Source organism: Symphalangus syndactylus, chromosome 4 (assembly GCF_028878055.3).
Source record: "Symphalangus syndactylus isolate Jambi chromosome 4, NHGRI_mSymSyn1-v2.1_pri, whole genome shotgun sequence".
NCBI classification, from domain to species: Eukaryota; Metazoa; Chordata; class Mammalia; order Primates; family Hylobatidae; genus Symphalangus; species Symphalangus syndactylus.
This window is the reverse complement of record NC_072426.2, coordinates 41698856-41712553: the sequence shown is the minus strand read 5'-3', so window position 1 is coordinate 41712553 and position 13698 is coordinate 41698856. Positions and strand designations below refer to the sequence as shown.

General features: G+C 37.4%; 1 protein-coding gene across 6 annotated transcripts in view; it reads left to right on the top strand.

The window, feature by feature from the left end:
* CTNNA3 (catenin alpha 3) overlaps window positions 1-13698 on the top strand; it is a 1903490-nt gene that overhangs the window by 405107 nt on the left and 1484685 nt on the right. The gene's annotated exons all lie outside the window — the stretch shown is intronic.

Sequence of the window (13698 nt, the reverse complement as noted above, 5' to 3'; positions counted from 1 at the left end):
GACTCTTTTTGGTTGGTAAGCTATTGATTATTGCCACAATTTCAGAACCTGTTATTGGTCTATTCAGAGATTCAACTTCTTCCTGGTTTAGTCTTGGGAGGGTGTATGTGTCAAGGAATTCATCCATTTCTTCTAGATTTTCTAGTTTATTTGCATAGAGGTGTTTATAGTATTCTCTGATGGTAGATTGTATTTCTGTGGGATCGGTGGTGATATCCCCTTTTTCATTTTTTATTGCATCTATTTGATTCTTCTCTCTTTTCTTCTTTATTAGTCTTGCTAGTGGTCTATCAATTTTGTTGATCTTTTCAAAAAACCAGCTCCTGGATTCATTAATTTTTTGAAGGGTTTTTTGTGTCTCTATTTCCTTCAGTTCTGCTCTGATTTTAGTTATTTCTAGCCTTCTGCTAGCTTTTGAATGTGTTTTCTCTTGCTTTTCTAGTTCTTTTAATTGTGATGTTAGGATGTCAATTCTGGATCTTTCCTGCTTTCTCTTGTGGGCATTTAGTGCTGTAAATTTCCCTCTACACACCACTTTGAACGTGTCCCAGAGATTCTGGTATGTTGTGTCTTTGTTCTCATTGGTTTCAAAGAACATCTTTATTTCTGCCTTCATTTCATTATGTACCCAATAGTCATTCAGGAGCAGGTTGTTCAGTTTCCATGTAGTTGAGCGGTTTTGAGTGAGTTTCTTATTCCTGAGTTCTAGTTTGATTGCACTGTGGTCTGAGAGACAGTTTGTTATAATTTCTGTTCTTTTACATTTGCTGAGGAGGCCTTTACTTCCAACTATGTGGTCAATTTTGGAATAGGTGTGGTGTGGTGCTGAAAAAAATATATATTCTGTTGATTTGGGGTGGAGAGTTCTGTAGATGTCTATTAGGTCCACTTTGTGTAGAGCTGAGTTCAATTCCTGGATATCCTTGTTAACTTTCTGTCTCGTTGATCTGTCTAATGTTGACAGTGGGGTGTTAAAATCTCCCATTATTATTGTGTGGGAGTTTAAGTCCCTTTGTAGGTCACTGAGGACTTGCTTTATGAATCTGGGTGCTCCTGTGTTGGGTGCATATATATTTAGGATAGGTAGCTCTTCTTGTTGAATTGATCCCTTTACCGTTATGTAATAGCCTTCTTTGTCTCTTTTGATCTTTGTTGGTTTAAAGTCTATTTTATCAGAGACTAAGATTGCAACCCCTGCCTTTTTTTGTTTTCCATTTGCTTGATGGATCTTCCTCTATCCCTTTATTTTGAGTCTATGTGTGTCTCTCCACGTGAGATGGGTTTCCTGAATACAGCATACTGATGGGTCCTGACTCCTTATCCAGTTTGCCAGTCTGTGTCTTTTGATTGGAGCATTTAGCCCATTTACATTTAACGTTAATATTGTTATGTGTGAATCTGATCCTATCATTATGGTGTTAGTTGGTTATTTTGCTCGTTAGTTGCTGTAGTTTCTTCCTAGCCTCGATGGTCTCTACAATTTGGCGTGTTTTTGCAGTGGCTGGTACCGGTTTTTCCTTTCCATGTTTAGTGCTTCCTTCAGGAGCTCTTTTAGGGCAGGCCTGGTGGTGACAAAATCACTTAGCGTTTGCTTGTCTGTAAAGTATTTTATTTCTCCTTCACTTATGAAGCTTAGTTTGGCTGGATAGGAAATTCTGGGTTGAAAATTCTTTTCTTTAAGAATGTTGAATATCGGCCCCCACTCTCTTCTGGCTTGTAGTTTCTGCCGAGAGATCAACTGTTAGTCTGATGGGCTTCTCTTTGTGGGTAACCCTACCTTTCTCTCTGGCTGCCCTTAACATTTTTTCCTTCGTTTCAACTTTGGTGAATCTGACAATTATGTGTCTTGGAGTTGCTCTTCTCGAGGTATATCTTTGTGGCGTTCTCTGTATTTCCTGAATCTGAATGTTGGCCTGCCTTGCTAGATTGGGGAAGTTCTCCTGGATAATATCTTGCAGAGTGCTTTCCAACTTGGTTCCATTCTCCCCATCATTTTCAGGTACACCAATCAGACGTAGGTTTGGTCTTTTCACATAGTCCCAAATTTCTTGGAGGCTTTGTTCATTTCTTTTTATTCTTTTTTCTCTAAACTTCCCTTCTCGCTTCATTTCATTCATTTCATCTTCCATCAGCGATACCCTTTCTTCCAGTTGATCGCATCTGCTACCGAGGTTTCTGCAATCTTCGCGTAGTTCTCAAGCCTTGGCTTTCAGCTCCATCAGCTCCTTTAAGCCCTTCTCTCCATTGGTTATTCTAGTTATCCATTCTTCTAATTTTTTTTCAGAGTTTTTAACTTCTTTGCTATTGTTTTGAATTTCCTCCTGTAGATCAGAGTAGTTTGATCGTCTGAAGTCTTCTTCTCTCAACTCGTCAAAGTCATCCTCCATCCAGCTTTGTTCTGTTGCTGGTGAGGAACTGCATTCCTTTGGAGGAGGAGAGGTGCTCTGCTTTTTAGAGTTTCCAGTTTTTCTGCTCTCTTTTTTCCCCATCTTTGTGGTTTTATCTACTTTTGGTCTTTGATGATGGTGATGTATATATGGGTTTTTGGTGTGGATGTCCTTTCTGTTTGTTAGTTTTCCTTCTACCAGACAGTACCCTCAGGTGCAGGTCTGTTGGAGTTTACTAGAGGTCCACTCCAGACCCTGTTTGGCTGGGTGTCAGCAGCGGTGTCTGCAGAACAGCGGATTTTCATGAGACCACAAATTCAGCTGTCTGATAGTTCCTCTGGAAGTTTTGTCTCAGAGGAGTACCCGGCTGAGTGAGGTGTCAGTCTGTCCCTACTGGGGGGGTGCCTCCCAGTTAGGCTGCTCAGGGGTGAGGGACCCACTTTAGGAGGCAGTCTGTCCGTTCTCAGATCTCCAGCTGCGTGCTGGGAGAACCACTACTCTCTTCAAAGCTGTCAGTCAGACAGGGACATTTAAGTCTGTGGAGGTTCCTGCTGAGTTTTTGTCTGTGCCCTGCCCCCAGAGTTGGAGCCTACATAGACAGGCAGCCCTCCTTGAGCTGTGGTGGGCTCCACCTAGTTCGAGCTTCCTGGCTGCTTTGTTTACCTAAGCGAGCCTGGGCAATGGCGGGCGCCCCTCCCCCAGCCTCGCTGTCGCCTTGCAGCTTGATCTCAGACTGCTGTGCTAGCAATCAGCGAGACTCCGTGGGCATAGGACCCTCCGAGCCAGGTGCAGGACACAATCTCCTAGTGTGCCATTTTCCAGGCCCGTTTGAAAAGCACAGTATTAGGGTGGTACTGACCCTATATTCCAGGTGCCCTCTGTTACCCCTTTCTTTGACTAGGAAAGGGAACTCCCTGACCCCTTGCGCTTCCCGAGTGAGGCAATGCCTCACCCTGCTTCGGCTCACGCACAGTGTGCCGCACCAACTGTCCTGCACCCACTGTTTGGCACTCCCTAGTGAGATGAAACCGGTACCTCAAGCAGAAATGCAGAAATCACCCGTCTTCTGTGTCGCTGGGGCTGGGAGCTGGAGAGCGGACCTGTTCCTATTCGGCCATCTTGGCTCCAGCAGCTTCTTTCTGTTTTTGATAAAAGTAAGTACAAGTAGAAGTTCTGATATTTTCTTCTCACATCACAATGGCATACCCCGCTTTGACAACCATTGACAAAGTGGTGGTGTTATTTTTAATAAGAAAACAGAAATAAATAAATCAATGTTAAGCTATCATTTGGACAAAAGCAAAGTATTAATTTGGAAGGGATTAAATTTTTTTCCATGGTAGGTTTATGGGTCTAGAGTTTTCATGGTCTTGCATTATCACTTGAGCATAGGTGTAGGAAACCCTTCATTCCTTTCCAAATAAGAAATAGATACCCTAGGTTGTTGTTAGCAAACGTTTCAGGGAAAGCTCATATCATCACCCAAATTTAAAATATTTGCTTTATTATAAGACCAGCAATTAAATGGGACCTATCCATTGTTGTTAATATTCAAATACAGTTTTAAAGAAAAACCATAACTGTTTTGCTGCACATACTTTTCCAAGCCTAATTTTGTAAGATTTTTCCTTATTAATATGCATACTTTTGCTTGGATGCAATTGCATTCCCTAGACATATTGTTTGTTTCGTAAGTAACATAGTTTGTGAATATTAATTAGATTGTAGAATAAATCTATTGTTTATTGCTGAAGGGGCCTTTTGTCTTCCTACCACCTGAAAACCTTTAAATCTACAGCAATGAGATTTTTTAGTATCTCTTCTCTTTCTGGTTTTATTCTCCTCTTTAAAAAATAAAAATGTAAATGAATAATTCAAGTTACAAACGTACATACGAATGGGTAATTCAGCCAAGATATTTGCAGCATTTATCCTTGCAAGTTGAAGGTACTTATCACTTTAGTTGCTAGGTGCTCACACAAAGGATGTTAAAAATAATAAACTCAGCAATAAATTTTTCTTAATCTGAGATCTGCAGCAACCTTGTAGGGTTATTTCGGAGAATGTAAGATGCTATACAGGCAGTTGGTCAATTTATCTCCCAGGCCCCTTGGCTAACCCAGCTGGGTAGATCATGTCCTTTGTCTTCTTTGTTTTATACTGTGCATTAACTAGCTCTTAAAGCAGGTATCCAATGCTCAGAAAGCAAGACTTTTGTAATGTCCCTAGTAATGAGAAATGTTTGTTTTAGAAAGCTAGCCTTGTGCCAATTGTTAATGTTAGAAGTTTGGAGGAGAGTCAGAATTGGGACCAAGAATGGAGGCAGAGTGGGCTACTGTTTGAAAGATTTAACTGAAAATGCAAGGACTGCAATTTACCTTTCAAACCTGAAGTTAGGTCTCTTCATTAGAGACATTGCAGCCTCATTGGTGGGCAGTGGCTGAGACTTATTTTTCCAATGAAAATACCTTCCTCTACATTCCAGTCTTTAGTGATGACTGTCTTGGTAAATTCCTGTGGAAATTGTTATATTCATCCATTCACTCACACATTCATCTACTTACTTAACAAATATTTATTGAGTTCTATGCACTGTTCTTGATGCTGGAACTATTTTTAAAAATCATGGTACCTGACCTCAAGCATCATAAAGCTTATCCCATCATCACACTCCTTTCATTTTTGGCACCTAAGAAGTGACTTTAATAATTTAATGTATATATCTTGTTTTCTCAGCTCCTTGTAACAATTCTCAGTTGTTGAAAATGATGATTTGCTTGTCAAGGGAGGCATTCTAAGTAAACATCAAATTTAACTATTGAATTACTAGCAATCTTTAAGACTATATAACTTGCATAACAGGATGAGTTCAATGGTACTTTTAAAACACAATAATAAATTGTGAAATGCTGCACTGAATTAAAGTTTAGGGGGTTCTTGCAGTTACTATAATGCAGTGGTTGTTGCCCAGCTGTACAATTGAGTACCTTGGAGATGTGCTGCTTCTTCTCTCTCTCTTTTTATAATCCATGCCCCACAGTAGACTAATGAAAACAGAATCTCAGAGTGGTGCCCCTAAATTTTAGCATGCAGCGGGATTGAGAATCAGTCTTGTATGGCACCTAATCTCAAGAATAATCATGCAAAGTAGCAGTTCCTATCATCTACATTTTGCGGAAGTGAACACTGACATTCAGACAGGTGGATATGTTGTCTGAAGCTACAGAGCTAGTAAGTGGTAGAAGCAGGATCTGAGCCCAGATCTTCTAGCTATAAAACCTTTCCCATTTTGGAAACATAGTGCTGGCCCTCAAAGATGTGACACTTAGGTTTTCCTTCCCACCGTTTTGCTTTTAACATTTTCTAATGATTTATTTTCTGCTAGTTGGCCATTGTGTACATACCTGGAATTAATATCTGTGATGGATAGAATAAAAAGGATGAAGGAAAAAAGATGCTACTTTCTGTGATGGATAGAATGGAAAGGATAGAAAGAAGAGAGGAAAGAAAAGTGCTGCTGGGTTCTTCTCTGTTAGGGCTAGTAGTTTCAGGGAAGGGCTTGAGGACACAGGAGATAGTAGGAGTTCTATTATGCTTACTTTTACTTGTTTAATCCATTGTGAGATTATTGGAGCAATAGTTACATTTTGTAGTAACAGTGAATTGGAATTATGTGTTAGATATGATCACTGCTAACATACAGGAAAAATGGAACATTCATACTTTTCTATCTTAATTTTGAGTAGTGTAGTTAGCCACAGTGAATTAGCATGAGGCATGAGACCTTTTTTTTTTTCTTTTGCATAAAGGGATCTTAGGTTTCAGTAAGGAATAATACTACTTGGAACTTTTCCACTTTCTGGAAAGGGAGACTTTAGATTATTATTCCTTTGTCCTGTGGGAATTTCATCACCTGGAGGATTATTTCAAGTCAAGCAATAAATACATATCAGCACAGGTATGCCTTGCTCAGTGTTTTCAAAACTGTTGTGGAAGATGGTGGTGGTAAATATAAAAGGAGTGGCCTCTTCAAACCATGCAGGGTTCTATTTGTTCCTGTTAGCATTTTAATCATCTGAAGGCAGATTTAGGGGGTCCTAGGATCTGGTTGATGTCCTTTTTGTTAGAACTCAGACAATCACTTTTTCCCCTGGTTGTCCCTGTACCCGATCACACTTCTATCATCACACTTAGATTATTGTATGGAAGTATATTTGTTTATTACATGTCTCTATCCCCTTCTAGTTTGTGCAATCTTTAAAGGCAAATATTGTGTTATTTTCAGTTTGTTTACCTAATGCCTAGCACAGTGCTTGGCATATATTAAATGCTTAATACATGTTTGGTGAATTAAATTGCATTTGTTTTTTGATGATCATTTTTAGGAAATGGAATGTTAAGCCTGACTTCTGGTTAATATTAAATTATTCTCTCTAACAGAGTGTGTTAGAGTGTTTCAGAGAGTGCATTAAAATCCCAGCAGTTATCTTCCCAGGCCACCACTTTTCCTCTTGTTAGGAAACAGTATTTATCATAGTAAATAGCCCATTTGAGGTGGTTCATCCAGGCTTTAGTACCAAATTTAACATAACAGGAAGTCACAAATTCCCTTTTGGCCAGAAAGGAGTTTGACAGCTTCTCTCAGAAAAATAACTTTGCATTAATTTACTCTGCTTTATTCACGAAAGGTATAAAAATCTATAAACATTTTATAGCTATTCAGAGGTGGTAAACAACATGCTGGCCAACTACTTATGCTTTCAATAAGCATGTTTTATGCCTTGTGTATAATTTTTGAAAAATTATAGCTTGGTTTCTTGTTTAAATAGTTACATTATCTTATTTGTAAATGGTGCTTTGTGAAGTGTTTCAGTGGTTTATAACATTTAGAAAATGTGAAATTTTTGCTGTATGCTTTCTTGTAGAAGAGATTTTTTATTTGAAAGTGTAGTTTTAATTCATATACAGTAAAATTGACTTTTTTGGTGTATACTTCTATGAGTTTTGGAAAATAGGTAGAGTTATGTAACCATTACTACAGTTAAGATAAAGAACAATTTCAATATACCTCCTCTAATATTCTCTTATCTTCTCCCTTTGAAGTCAAATCTTCCCCATACCTTTAACACCTAACACCCACTCATCTGTTTTGCCTATTCCAGAATGTTATGTGAATGAGTGGAATCATACAATATCTAGCCTTTTGAGTCTGACTTCTTTCACTTAGCATAAAGCATTTGAGATTCATCCCTTTGCTGCATGTATCAATAGTTTGTTTATCTTTATTGTTGGGTACTATTTCACACTATGGGTGTATCAACGTTTTTAAAAACACGTGTCTATTTGAGGGGAATGCAGGTTATTTACAGCTTTTGGTAATTATGAATAATGCTTATATATATATATATATATATATATATACTTTTTTTCACATACAGATTTCTTTTTTGTATGAATAGAGGTTTTCACTTGGGTAAATACCTAGAAGTAGGATTTCTGAGTAATATGCTAAATATATGTTTAACTTTATAAGAAACTGGAAAACTGTTTTTCACAGGGCTATGCCATTTTCCATTCTCATCAGCAACCTATGAGAGCTCCAGTTGCTTTACATCCTCACCAGCATCTGGCATTGTTTGTTTTATTTAGTCATTCTATTAGGCAAATAGTGGTGTAAAGTTGTTTCTCAGTCATCTTTGGGTAATTTTCTTTGTTGTTGGTGGTGGGTTTTTTATTACATAATTTTTTTTTTTTAAACTAACCATTTGGTCATCATTCACACAGATCTTTATGGTTATAATCTTAAAAACTTAAGTTTAATGCTGGTATTCCAAGCTATTGCTTTAGGCCATTTATTAAGGAAACATATAGTGCTATGAGAAAGTGTAAATATTATTATGGATTAGGACTGAACTTTTACTAATTAACATTAAATGAAAGCAACAAGTTTCCCCTCCTCCAACTATCTTTCTCTCCTGTACATTGTCCCCAGCAATCCAGTCTTTCTATAATGGTGCTTTCTTCATGCCATCATTTGTTCATGACCCTTTACTGATTCTCTCACAACCATGGTATGGTCTAGTAGTTAAGGGCAGAGACTCTGACATTCACTAGCCATGGTTTTATTCTCAGCTCTGCCACACGCTAGCTGAGTGACCTTGACAAATTAATATACCTAAACCTCAGTTCGTCATTTTCAAATAGGTCATGATAAGACCTAAATAAAACATTTTGCACAAATGGTCAGGGCTCAATACATGCCCAAAATTGGTAATTAAATTACCATCTGCAACAGGACTCATCTTATCTGACTAGCCTTGTCTGTCACAGTTCATCATCATGAATCTCCTGACATAATTAAGCTGATATACTGAGTGCTCTGATACCTTACCTTAATCCTCCTGTATAGGGGTTCCCACTTAAGTGTGATTAATCCATGTCTGAGTATGGGTGTTGAACAACTGTGTAGGTCATAAGGAGTTGCTTTGCCTGGGAGCTCTAGGCTGAGGCTGGAGGAAAGCAATTAGCAAACCCTACTGGAAGATAACCTGGAACAGCCGTTACAGCATGCTTCTTTGTCGTTTTATTTTTTATGTTATTTTATTGTTGTAAAACATTTAACATGAGATCTACTTTTAACAAATTTTTAAGTGTGCAATATAGTATTGATAACTATAGGTACAATGTTGTACAGCAGATTTCTAGAACTTATTTATCTTGATTAATTGAAACTTTACTCTCCTTGATTATCAACTTCCCTTTTTCTTCTCCCTTGAGTCCCTGGCAATCACCATTCCATTCTTTGAGTCTATGAATTTAACTATTTTCGATACTTCATATAGGTGGAATCATGCAGTATTTGTCCTTTGATAGCTGGCTTTTTTCACTTAGCACAGTTTCCTCAAAGTCATCTCTGGTGTCATATATTGCAGAATTTCTTTCTTTTCAAAGGCTGAATAATATTCCATTGTATATAGATACCACATTTTCTTTATTCATTCATTTGTTGATGGACATTTAGATTGTTTCCACATTTTAGCTATTGTAGATAGTGCTGCAGTGAACCTGGGAGTGCTAATTGCTCTTTGAAGTCCTGATCTTAATTCTTTTGGATAAATACCCAGAGTGGGATTGCTGAATCATATGGTAGTTCTATTTTTAATTTTTAAAAGAACCTTCATGTTGTTTTCCATAGCAGCCATACCATTTTGCATTTCCACTGACAGTGTGCAAAGGTTCCAGTTTCTCCATATCCTTGACAACACTTATCCTTCATCTTTTTGATAATAGCCATTCTAACAGGTGTGAGATGATATCTCATTGTGGTTGTGATTTGTATTTCCTTGATGATTAATGATGTTGAGTATATTTTCACATAGATACTGTGACGTAGTCTGTTCAAGTTTTTGCCCCATTTAAAAAATTGGGTTATTAGTCTTTTTGCTGTTGAGTTGTGGGAGTTCCTTATATATTTTAGGAATTATCTCCTTATCAGATATATGGTGATATGGTTTGGATGTTTTGTCCCTTCCAAATCTCACATTGAAATGTGACCTCCAGTGTTGGAGGTGGGCCTAATGGGAGGTGTTTGGGTCATGGGAAAAGATCCCTCATGAAAATCTTGGTGCTGTCCTTGCAGTAACAAGTAAGTTCTCGTTCTGTGAATTCATGTGAGATCTGGTTGTTTAAAAGTGCCTGGCACCTCCTCCCTCTGTCTCTTGGTCTTTCTCTTATCATGCGAAACACAGGCTACCCCTTTCCCTTCCACCATTGTTGGAAGCTTCTTGAGGCCCTCACTGGGAGCAGATGCTGGTGCCACGCGTTGTGTACAGCCTGCCGAACAGTGAGCCAAAATAAGCCTCTTTTCTTTATAAATTACCCTGTCTCAGGTATTCCTTTATGGCAATGCAGAATGGACTAATACATATGGTTTGTAAACATTTTCTCCTATTCTGTAGGTTGCGTTTTCACCCTGTCAATTGTTTCCTTTGCTGTGCAGAAGCTTTCTCCTTTGATGTGGGCTCATTTGTTTATTTTTGCTTTTGTTGCTTGTGTTTTTGGAGAGATATTCATGAAATCATTGCCAAGACTAAGGTCATGAAGATTTTCCACTATGTTTTCTTCTAGAAGTTTTATAGTTTCAGGTCTTACGTTTGTCTTTAATCTACTTTGAGTTGAATTTTATGTTTGGTGTAAGGGTTCAATTTCATGTTTTTGCATATGGATATGAGTTTTTACGCCATTTGTTGAAGAGACTATCCTTTCCCTATTGTGTATTTTTGGCACCCTTGTTGAAGATCAGTTGACCTTTGGCATGCTGCTTGTTTTTTATATTGACGTTTCTGGTTTGGTGAAGCAGAGTACAGGTAGTGCTGAAGGAGTTGTTTTCATGAGTGTAGTGTTGGTGTTTAGTTGAAAAAACAAATGCCACAGAATGTGGAAGAGAAGCCTCCATTGTATTTGGTTTTTGTGTTTTTTTCTTTTTCAGGAAAACACTAAATTTTACTTTCTATCTGATGCATCATATAAATTCTTTTCTATGAGTAGTCTCTTGAGTGGATTCTCTTGACTAAAAAAAACCCAGATTTTTCTGGGTATACCTCAAAACCTAAATTACCTTTGTACACTAACATTTACTAAAAAATTGATAAGAGCAACATGTTAAATATTAAAACTAAGAGTACTCAACTTGACTATCCATCCTAACTTTCACAGAATTTACTTCTGAGTTCAGCAGACTCAAATTCTACAAGGATACAGTTCGTTTCATTCATCAACCTATATCCAGCAACTAACATAGTAGTACATGGCACAGAGTGGGTGTTCAACAAATATTTGTCAATGATTGAACGAATTTTTTTACCAGCAAGTGAAAAAAGTGACTTTAAATAATGGCAAGAGAATACTGTTTCATTATGCAACAATAGGAGCTTTTGTAAAAATTCTGGGATTACTGGCTGGGCACAGTGTCTCATGCCTATAATCCCAGCACTTTGGGAGGCTGAGGTGGGAAAATGGCTTTGAGCTCAGGAGTTCCAGACCAGCCTGGGCAACATGGTGAAACCCCATCTCTACATAAAACAAAACAAAACAAAACCCAAATTAGCTGGGCATTGGTGGCTCATGCCCATAGTCCCAGCTACTTGGGAGGCTGAGGCTAGAGAATCGCTTGAGCCTGGGAAGCAGAAGTTGCAGTGAGCTGAGATCTCTAGCCTGGGAGACAGAATGAGACCCTGTCTCAAAAAAAAAAAAATTCTGGGATTACTTATTATAAGTAGATCAAGAATTAGATAAAATAACTTCCTCCAATAAAAAGAAAATTCTCATAATTTTAACTCATTAGAGTGATTTTGACTCAGGGAGCACTGCAGGAAATAGAATGTCTCTGTGGTCCCTTGGAGGCAGGCGGCTTTTTGAGTACCACATCTGCTGTCTCAAGCTGAGGGCACCAGCAGGAGGGACAATGATGTGGCATTGATATCAGTGGGAAAGGGTTTCTAAATGTAAATTCATGAGGGAATGATCTTGACACTCTTTAAGGCTTCACAGAAATTCTTCAGGAAGGATACCTGACATTAGATAGTTGAGGGAAGAAATTTGGGTTATTTCTATTAATGAACTCTCATCTATTGCCACAAGATTAGGAAGGCCTGCAGAAACTCACTTATAACTAGAAGTTTCTCTCTCCATATTTTCTACTTGTCCATATACAGTGTGCCCTTTAAGGTCCAAGCCTCATCTGTTCTAATAAGATCCATTTATTCATTAATTTAATTTAAAGCACTTAAGGAAAAAAAAAACTTTTACTCTAGAATATCTGGGGAAAACATCCTTCAAACATGAAAGAGAAATAAAAACATTCCCAGACGAACAAAAGCTGAGAGATTTCACCAACACCAGACCTGTCCTGCAAGAAATGGAAAAGAGAGTACTTCAATTAGAAAGAAAAGTATATTAATGAGCAATAAGAAATCACCTGAAGGTACAAAACTCATTGATGATAGTAAGTACACAGAAATACACATAATATTATAACACTGTAAGTGTGGTGCATAAACTACTCTTAAGTGGAAAGACTAAGTGATGAGCCAATAAAAATAATAACTACAAAACTTTTAAAGATATAGATAGTACAATAAGGTATAAATAGAAACAAAAAAGTTAAAAAGCGAGGGAACAAAGTGTAGAGTTTTTATTAGTTTTCTTTTTGTTTGTTTGTTTGTTTCTTTCTTTCTACAAACAACTTAAGTAGTTATCAGGCTAAAATAATAGGTTATAAGATAGTATTTGCAAGCCTCATGGAAACCTCAAACCAAAAATATACAATGGATACAATCAGAAAAGAAAAAACAAGAAACTAAACATTACCAGAGAAAATACCTTCATTAAAAGGAAGACATGAAGGGAAGAAAGAAGGAAGAGAAGACCACAAAACAACCAGAAAACAAACAACAAAACGGCAGGAGTAAGTCCTTTTTTACCAATAATAACGTTGAATGTAAATGGACTAAACTCTCCAATCAAAAGACATTGAGTAGGTGAATGGATAAAAAAATAAGACCCATTGATCTGTTCCTTACAAAAAACACACTTCACCTATAAAGACACAGATAGACTAAAAATAAAGGAATGGGAAAGGATATTCCATGCAAATGGAAACTAAAAAAGAGCAGAAGTAGATACATTTATATCAGACAAAATAGATTTCAAGGCAAAAACAATAAGAAGAGACAAAGAAAGTCACTATATAATGATAAAGGCATCAATCCAGCAAGAGGATATAACAATTTTAAATATATATGCACTCAACACTGAAGCACCCAGATATATAAAGCAAATATTATTAGAGCTAAAGAGAGAGGCCCCTAATAATAGCTGGAGACTTCAACACCCCACTTTCAGCACCGAACAGATCTACCAGACAGAAAATCAACAAAGAACCATTGAACTTAATCTGCACTATGAACCAAATGGATCTAGTAGGTATTTACAGAACATTTCATCCAATGAATACACATTCTTTCCTTCAGCACATGGATTATTCTCAAGGATAGACCATGTGTTAGGTCACAAAACAAGTCTTAAAACATGCAAAAGAACTGAAATAATATCAAGCATCTTCTCTGACCACAAGAAATAAAATTACAAACCAATAACACGAGGAATTTTGGAAACTACACAAATAAATGGAAATTAAACAACGTGCTCTGGAATGACCACTGGGTCAATGAAGAAATTAAGAAGGAAATTGAAAAATTTTTTGAAACAAATGATAATGGAAATGCAACATACCAAAACCTGTGGAATGCGG